Source organism: Coregonus lavaretus (assembly GCF_964263955.1).
Source record: "Coregonus lavaretus genome assembly, chromosome: 10".
Taxonomy (NCBI): domain Eukaryota; kingdom Metazoa; phylum Chordata; class Actinopteri; order Salmoniformes; family Salmonidae; genus Coregonus; species Coregonus lavaretus.
Window position 1 is genome coordinate 37269541 of NC_139997.1, and position 9055 is coordinate 37278595.

Here is a 9055-nt window from a genome sequence, read left to right on the forward strand (position 1 = left end):
CTTCCATCCTATCATCTCTTCCCTCTGCTCAATCCTTCTCCCTCCAATCTCCTGATTCTGCCTCCTCAACCCTCCTCTCCTCCCTTTCTGCATCCTTTGACTCCCTGTGTCCCCTATCCTCCCGGCCGGCTCGGTCCTCCCCTCCAGCTCCGTGGCTTGATGACTCATTGCGAGCTCACAGAACAGAGCTCCGGGCAGCGGAGCGGAAATGGAAGAAAACTAAACTCCCTGCCGACCTGGCATCTTTTCACTCCCTCCTCTCTACATTTTCTTCATCTGTTTCTGCTGCTAAGGCCACTTTCTACCACTCTAAATTCCAAGCATCTGCCTCTAACCCTAGGAAGCTCTTTGCCACATTCTCCTCACTGCTGAATCCTCCCCCCCCCGCCCCCCCCCCCCTCCTCCCTCTCTGTGGATGACTTCGTCAACCACTTTGAAAAGAAGGTTGACAACATCCGATCCTCGTTTGTTAAGTCTAATGACACTGCTGGTCCTGCTCACACTGCCCTACCCTATGCTTTGACTTCTTTCTCCCCTCTCTCTCCAGATAAAATCTTGCGACTTGTGACTGCAGGCCGCCCAACAACCTGCCCGCTTGACCCCATCCCCTCCTCTCTTCTCCAGACCATCTCCGGTGACCTTCTCCCCTACCTCACCTCGCTGATCAACTCATCCTTGACCGCTGGCTATGTCCCTTCCATCTTCAAGAGAGCGAGAGTTGCACCCCTTCTCAAAAAACCAACACTCGATCCCACTGATGTCAACAACTACAGACCAGTATCCCTTCTTTCTTTTCTTTCCAAAACTATTGAGCGTGCCGTCTTTAGCCAACTCTCTTGCTATCTCTCTCAGAATGACCTTCTTGATCCAAACCAGTCAGGTTTCAGGACTGGTCATTCAACTGAGACTGCTCTTCTCTGTGTCACGGAGGCTCTCCGCACTGCTAAAGCTAACTCTCTCTCCTCTGCTCTTGTCCTTCTAGACCTGTCTGCTGCCTTTGATACTGTGAACCATCAGATCCTCCTCTCCACCCTCTCCGAGCTGGGCATCTCCGGCGCGGCTCACTCCTGGATTGCGTCCTACCTGACCGGTCGCTCCTACCAAGTGGCGTGGCGAGAAGCTGTCTCCGCACCACGTGCTCTCACCACTGGTGTCCCCCAGGGCTCAGTTCTAGGCCCTCTCCTTTTCTCCCTATACACCAAGTCACTTGGCTCTGTCATATCCTCACATGGCCTCTCCTATCATTGCTACGCTGACGATACACAACTAATCTTCTCCTTTCCCCCTTCTGATAACCAGGTGGCGAATCGCATCTCTGCATGTCTGGCAGACATATCAGTATGGATGACGGATCACCACCTCAAGCTGAACCCTGGCAAGACGGAGCTGCTCTTCCTCCCGGGGAAGGACTGCCCGTTCCATGATCTCGCCATCACGGTTGACAACTCCGTTGTGTCCTCCTCCCAGAGTGCGAAGAGCCTTGGCGTGACCCTGGACAACACCCTGTCGTTCTCCGCTAACATCAAGGCGGTGACCCGATCCTGCAGGTTCATGCTCTACAACATTCGGAGAGTACGACCCTGCCTTACACAGGAAGCGGCACAGGTCCTAATCCAGGCACTGGTCATCTCCCGTCTGGATTACTGCAACTCGCTGTTGGCTGGGCTCCCTGCCTGTGCCATTAAACCCCTACAACTCATCCAGAATGCCGCAGCCCGTCTGGTGTTCAACCTTCCCAAGTTCTCTCACGTCACCCCCCTCCTCCGCACACTCCACTGGCTTCCAGTTGAAGCTCGCATCCGTTACAAGACCATGGTGCTTGCCTATGGAGCTGTGAGGGGAACGGCACCTCCGTACCTTCAGGCTCTGATCAGTCCCTACACCCAAACGAGGGCATTGCGTTCATCCACCTCTGGCCTGCTGGCTCCCCTTCCTCTGCGGAAGCATAGTTCCCGCTCAGCCCAGTCAAAACTGTTCGCTGCTCTGGCACCCCAATGGTGGAACAAGCTCCCTCACGACGCCAGGACAGCGGAGTCACTCACCACCTTCCGGAGACATTTGAAACCCCACCTCTTTAAGGAATACCTGGGATAGGATAAAGTAATCCTTCTACCCCCCCCCCCCCCCCCCAAAAAAAAGTAAAGTGGTTATCCCACTGGCTATAGGGTGAATGCACCAATTTGTAAGTCGCTCTGGATAAGAGCGTCTGCTAAATGACGTAAATGTAAATGTAATGCAGTTTTTAAAAAATTATAGTAACACAAGAGGAATAAAATATACAAGAATTAAGCTATATACAGGGAGTACCAGTACCAGATCAATGTGCAGGTGTACAAGGTAATTGAGATAGATATGAACATGAAGGCAGGCTAAAATGGCATCAGGATAGATAATAATAAGAGTAAAATAAAGAACAGAGTAGCAGCAGGATATAATGAGTGATCTTGACCAATCAATGCTCTTGACCAATGACTCTCTGAGTCTGGACTTTATCTAGGCATGGTTCTTCTGTACCTGCACAGCACTTGCAGAGGACCACACAGAGGTTGACAGAGGCCCAGTCTGGGTGGGGGGCGCCACAGTCAGCACAGCGCTGGTTGGCCTTCTCAGCCCAGATCTTGTGGGCCACCACGTCACTGGACAGAGAGCGACTGACACAGGCCTGCAGGGCAACCACCCACTGATCTCTCTGCTGCGCCGACTCGGCCAGAAAACTAACCAAACAGAACAGGGGTCACAGAGGGTTCACTGTGGGATGACATTAAAGGGTCATTCAGAGGTCAGTCTCACCTGAATGTCCTGTAGAAGGTGGTGAGGTTAAAGGACCGTTTGTCTGTGCTCTTCACAGTACCCACATTCATCTCAATGGAGGTGATGCCAACACCCTGGCTGTACTCCTGATGACAGAGAACATCACAGGTTTTTAAGAATACATAACTGACTCCAAAGGACTTTCATGCACGTTTCTTTTTTTTTGGGACAAATGCATGCACCATGGATACACACCTCAGCGTTCCCGTAGAGGAAGACCCTGTCTGCACAGATGACTACATAGACTTTGGAGCGCAGTCCATTAATCTCCAGGTATCCTTGTTTACTAACGAGAGAGACTCCACTATCACACTGTCCACTGGTAAAACTGAAGTTCATAAGGGACATCTCCATGCTGTTACGATGCTGCTGAATAGTTTCTTTCAGTACTGACACCCATTCCTCCCTGACAGCTGAAAACACACACACACACACATACATACATACATAGATTACACACACAAAGTATTCATATTTCCTCATTGTGATCATTGTTATTTTAGGCTGAACACTTACTGTTGTTTTCAGCACGGAACAAGAAAGTCCTGTTCCTTGTCACCACCTCAAACTTCTGCTCTCCAACGTTAAGCACTTCATTGACAGACGGTATGGCTATGATCCGCTTTGAGTAGACCTCCTGAGGAAAAAGGAGAGAAGGAGTGAGAAGGAAGGGGGGGTCTAATAAGTAAGTTATTTCACAGTATACACTCTGATCTGTGACACTATGTGTGGGTCTATGGAAGACGTCTGAACCTTCTCGTTTTGAAAGTATCGAAGGTACTGTGCATCTAACATCACCCAACGCTTCTGGAAAATAAGGCTCCTGCAAATAAAACAGAGATTACTTACACTCTAAATCATGCACACACACACATGCATGAACAAACACACAAATGTATCCATGTACACACACGCACTCATGCGCACACACACACCCCTCTCTCTTACCCCTGAGGTGGGGTCTTGTCCAGCCAACCCATCTTGATAACAGGAGTGTTGTGAAGATCAGAGTCTCCAGGGTCGTATGATCGTGACAGTGTGCAGGCAAGATAGATACTGTCTTCATCAACCGATGGTGTTCTCCTGAGAAAAGAGATACACACAAAAGCAGCAAGGACATGATGTTCACCTTATCTCATCACGTTTTCTCCAGATGCGAGACAAGTATAAGATAACCAAAACATGTAATCGAAGGAATCACACACAACTCACATGCAAAACAGTTCAAAAGAAACACACCTGTATGCTTCAATGTCCTCACACTCAACCTCCTCCACACTAAACTGACTGCGGAAGCAGTTCTGCATGGCCTGCAATGAATCCTCCTATTGTGCAGAATACAAAATTCTAACAATGTATCAAAATGTCATTATTCACACTTCAATGACTTGTGTACAAAAATAACTCTGGCATGTGTACAATCATAAACACCCATCACTCAATCACTCTAAACATCTGTAATCACACAAAAGAAGAGACAAATGTAGTACATAAACATCTACACATACAGATGCATAACTTACCTGGTCTGCCATGACATCTGAGACGAATAACTGAAGCCAAAGGATTACAGTAAATAAATAGTTTCCCTGTTATGTCGGGAAATGTACAGCTGCGTCACAGGTTCCAATGAAAAACCACAGAATCAAACAGAGAGTCAGACCTCACAACTGATGGCAAGGAAGTAAATGAATACAGTAACTTTATACAGTAACTCAGTCATTTTTTTCCAGAGTCTGAGATTAGTTCACATAGATAAACTGACAGGGTTCGAGTAAGAAATGGGCACTGTCATCTGGCCACCTGTTTGGGATGGCGAGCCCCATCTCTCTGACAATGTTCCTCTTTTCACAGCAGGTATATACAGGAAGTGGGCTTAATATACTGCCGTCAGAGAGACTGATGTTCCTCATGAAACTGCAATCACCCTGAATAAGCAGCCTTTGTCTGACATTTACAGCAGCTTCTCTAATGGCACAAGGCTACATGCACATGAGTAAGGTATGATCCTTTACATATTGACAGAGTGTAACTACAGGCTGACCTGTACTGTATCTTCTGTATATTCTACAGTATATTATAAGGAATACAACTCATTGTAATTTTATGAAAAATACCACTCTTGTTTGAATAAATCTATTGATAACAGTCCATTTTCAACAGATCATCTCAGATATATCATAGAAGCAGATCAGAGAACACAGCAGGCAGGTAAAGCATAGCAGCGAGAGACAATTTGTGACCTTATCTGTAGCTCTTGGGCTCTTGTAACTGTGCTGAACTGCTACCTTTGGACATAAGATGTTGCAGATGCAATGACAGATATGCTCAGTAAAATCAATGTACTGGAGTGATAATATATCTCTGAAAATGTATTTTGCCTTTGCAATAGTGAAGTTTACACTCACCAACCTTAATAGTCTTCTTTCCCTCTTCTCTGGGGAGTGACAGATCTGAGAACATTCTTCTCTGTCTAATTTAGGGTAGTGTAAAACAGAGAGAGAGAGAGAGAGAGAGAGAGAGAGAGAGAGAGAGAGAGAGAGAGAGAGAGAGAGAGAGGTTTACTGTATATTTTGTATTGTTTATTTCACTTTTGTTTATTATCTATTTCACTTGCTTTTTCAATGTAAACACATGTTTCCCATGCCAATAAAGCACCTTAAATTTAAAATTGAATTGAACTGAGAGAGAGAGAGAGAGAGAGAGAGAGAGAGATCATTGACCACTAGAGGGCTCCCGAGTGGCGCAGTGTTCTAAGGCACTGCACCTCAGTGCTTGAGTCGTCACTACAGACCCCCTGGTTCGATTCCAGGCTCGTAGGGCGGCGCACAATTGGCCCAGCGTCTTCCGGGTTTGGCCGGTGTAGGCCGTCATTGTAAATAAGAATTTGTTCTTAACTGACTTGCCTAGTAAAATACAAATACAAATAAAATGAGGGAATAAGGTCCCACAAAATATAATATGAGCCAGACCATAGAGCATAGACTCAGAGATGGCAGCCTTTGTGTATATGATCAGAATGCTTGAAATAAAGATTTGTGTTAACAATTGGTGGTATCACAAATACGATTACTCTGTGCCCTGTCATGCAATAAAATAATGTTGTAGTATGTAACACTAGGAAAGGCTGGCCAGATGTTCCAAAGTCAAATCATCCTGTTTACCGGTAAACAGTTGGCTAGATTAGCCGGCTAATAGTGGAAGTAGGTTTACCATATAATACAAATATGGGAAGTACACTGACATTAGCTGAGAGGCATTAACCAGGTTACCATCCAAAGTTTTTCTGCCTGTAGTGCATGTTACAACAGGCCTGATTTGTCGGTAAATGTTTAAATGTCGACAAAATAACATACGCTAGACAAGGTGGGATCTTTTCCTGTACAATTTATTATGTGATAAATGGCGGTGGGAACGCCTTTTTTATTCGCAAATATTGATATAATAACCCATCATAGCGAAGTACATTTGGGAGTCACGCGATATGTTGTGTGGTGTTCCCACTACGACTCGGAAAAGCATGCAGTTTATTAGGCTACAGATTAAATAAATTATGAATTTATTGTGAACTTCACAGGGTGGTGAAAGTGCACGATGATGAGCTTGATGCACCTTTCCAATAAATGTCGAGGGTCTTATTCTGGTGACATGATGATCGATGCTTGGCTGCCGTTTGACAAATAAAAATAATCTCGCTGTTTTGTCCATAATAAGAATCTCATAACGTAGCCTACCCGCACTGTATCTACGAGTTGTTGGCTAGAGTGCACGTGCGAAAACCTAGTGGCCACAATCACTATATAACGCAACATTTTTGGTGACAAAACGATAAGTAGCCTTGTTGAAAATGCGACGGAAACCCATTTAGGCCTACTTGTATTTTTAATTAGGTAGCCTACATGGGAATTCACACCACTTCGATACAATATGATTTTGGTACACCAGAAGTACATTAATTTCCAATGGAAAGCTGCGTTTGCCTTGCAGCATTGCGTTGCAGAGGCAGTTGCAGTGCGTTCTGTGTGGTGCATTCGTTGGATTTATCGAACGTATGCGTCAAACTGTATGTGTACGGGTTGAGAAGAAATGGTAGCAGAAGGTAAATGTTGAGCTTTTGTTGCTCACATATCTAGATGATGCTGCATACTATTTTGCGCAATAACACAGTCGGTGTGTTCAAATCGTAACTGTTTCCTAACCTTAACCTCGTTGATCACCGCCTCTCAAACTGTGTTGCATTATGGGGATAAAAATGTTCCGACTTGCGCCTACATGTGGACTGCATGAATTTTACAAAAATCATGTGATCAAAGGTCATGAAGTTTTGACTGCAGTCGACTGCAAGTTTCTGCAGTTGCTCTTCACCAACTTCATCCTGCAGCCATCGCCTGCATTGTCGAAGGCTCTATTGTCAACCAATCATTAGGGTGTTTTTGTTTGACCCACCAGAACGTGACTGAAACAGAAACCAACTGTGCTTCAATTAATGTACACAGTTGACATTTACAAATGAATGAATGTGATATTTGAGGCTCTCTCACCAATGTATTGTACACACATATATGTTCAGTTTATTCGTGTGTGATATGAGGGTTGGAGACATGTTTATTTCGGCATTATAAATAAAAACGTATAAACAATGGCAATACTGCCATGTTGCACTGCACTGAGCCTTGCTGTTCGAAAACCACATCATGGTCGCAGATGCACCTCCCCCGACTTCACTTCTCGACTTTCGTCTACAGTCGGTTGCTTTCGCCTTACTACTCAAAAGAACACAATTTTATGGAAACGCGTTAGCCTGGGCAGCCGCTAGTGGGCGCTATGGAGCTCTACTATCGTCTGGGATGAATATGCCCAGCCGGTAATACACTCGTGTCCCCCGGCGACCGGTTCGTACTTAAAACATTCTTCATTCAGGCTGCAAAGGCTTCGATTTCCTCCTTAACTCGATTTAATGCCGAGAAGGCAGGGGAAATAAACTGGTAAAATATGCGCACTTTCATTATGAAACACAATTTTTCACCAACATGGCTAAATGCTAGTCCCGGATGTTGCATATCATGTTCAGTAAATCAGGTTGCAGCAGTCTCTTTTTTCACCCCTAACCTAAGGTAACAGGTTAGTTTCAAAATAAAAATTGTGTTTATGCTACTGAACATAGTTTTAAATGACATGTATTGGATTTGTTGGCATGAACTCGTTTACAGAACATTATTCACAGTTTTAATAAGAAAGATTAAACATTTATGAAGTGAAATTATAAAGTTAAAACGAGATTTAGAGTAGAATACATGTATTTTCCACCCCAGGTACAATAATTCAACCTAATTCTCCTAACCTGCTAAATTAATTATCATAACCTTCTGCGTAAATTCTCATAACCTACTACGAAAAGTCTAATCTGACGTTAATTTGACAAAAACTGTATTCCTTCTAGCTATGACCGGAGGGGGATAGGAATCCCATTGGGCAATGAATGGAGGAAAGTATAACGCCCAACCCAGCAGACTGTCGTCACAGAGTTTCTACAGTACTTATGCCGCGTTCAAAACAACTGGGAAGACGGAACTAGGAAATCGACTTCCGAGCGTTTAAGACAACTGAGAACTCGGAAAAAATTAGCTCAGACTGGGAACACTTGTTTTGAACGGTCATCCAACTCGGAATTCCAAATCAGGAAGTCGGGTCTCTTTCTAGAGCTCCGACCTGAAGATCACTGACGTCATGATTCGACCTAGTTTTTTGAGAGTTCCCAGTTGTCTTGAAAGCACTAATACTGGATTGTGTTTGCGGTCATCCTACGTCACACGGTTTCTAAACTAATCATTGTACATTTCAGTCATTTAGCAGACGCTCTTATCCAGAGCGACTTACAGTTAGTGAGTGCATACATTTTTTTTCATACTGGCCCCCCGTGGGATTTTATTTCACATCTCGGAAAACATTTGTAATGTAGTACTTCTTGTTCACGAAGTTCATGCTAATGTTGAGTTTTTGAGCTAGCGCCCAATTGACTCCCGGTGCAGTGCCCATTCACTCCTTGAAGGAGTGGTCTCCTTGTCTCAGAATCACCCAGAATGCACCACGCGGCCCATTGACGACGCATGTGCAACGTACACGATGGGCGTTAATCGGATTCCAATGGAGTTTCCCTGAGCCATATACACTGAGTATACAAAACATTAGGAACAGCTTCAAGCTAGGACGCGAAATAGAATCCATCATTCTATACTGTGGTAGG

The 9055-nt window shown here is 44.8% G+C and overlaps 1 pseudogene across 1 annotated transcript in view; it reads right to left on the reverse strand.

Annotated features, from left to right (window-relative positions):
* LOC311136315 (DNA excision repair protein ERCC-6-like) overlaps positions 1 to 4423 on the reverse strand; it is a 9127-nt pseudogene extending 4704 nt beyond the window's left edge. Inside the window, exons 1-8 of the transcript in view lie at positions 4335 to 4423; positions 4051 to 4136; positions 3760 to 3894; positions 3565 to 3634; positions 3328 to 3448; positions 3007 to 3224; positions 2791 to 2897; positions 2526 to 2714 (exon numbers count right to left, since the gene is read on the reverse strand). The product of the transcript in view is annotated as a DNA excision repair protein ERCC-6-like (transcript). The remainder of the gene's footprint in view (positions 1 to 2525; positions 2715 to 2790; positions 2898 to 3006; positions 3225 to 3327; positions 3449 to 3564; positions 3635 to 3759; positions 3895 to 4050; positions 4137 to 4334) is intronic.
* Between the last annotated feature and the right edge of the window lie 4632 nt (positions 4424 to 9055).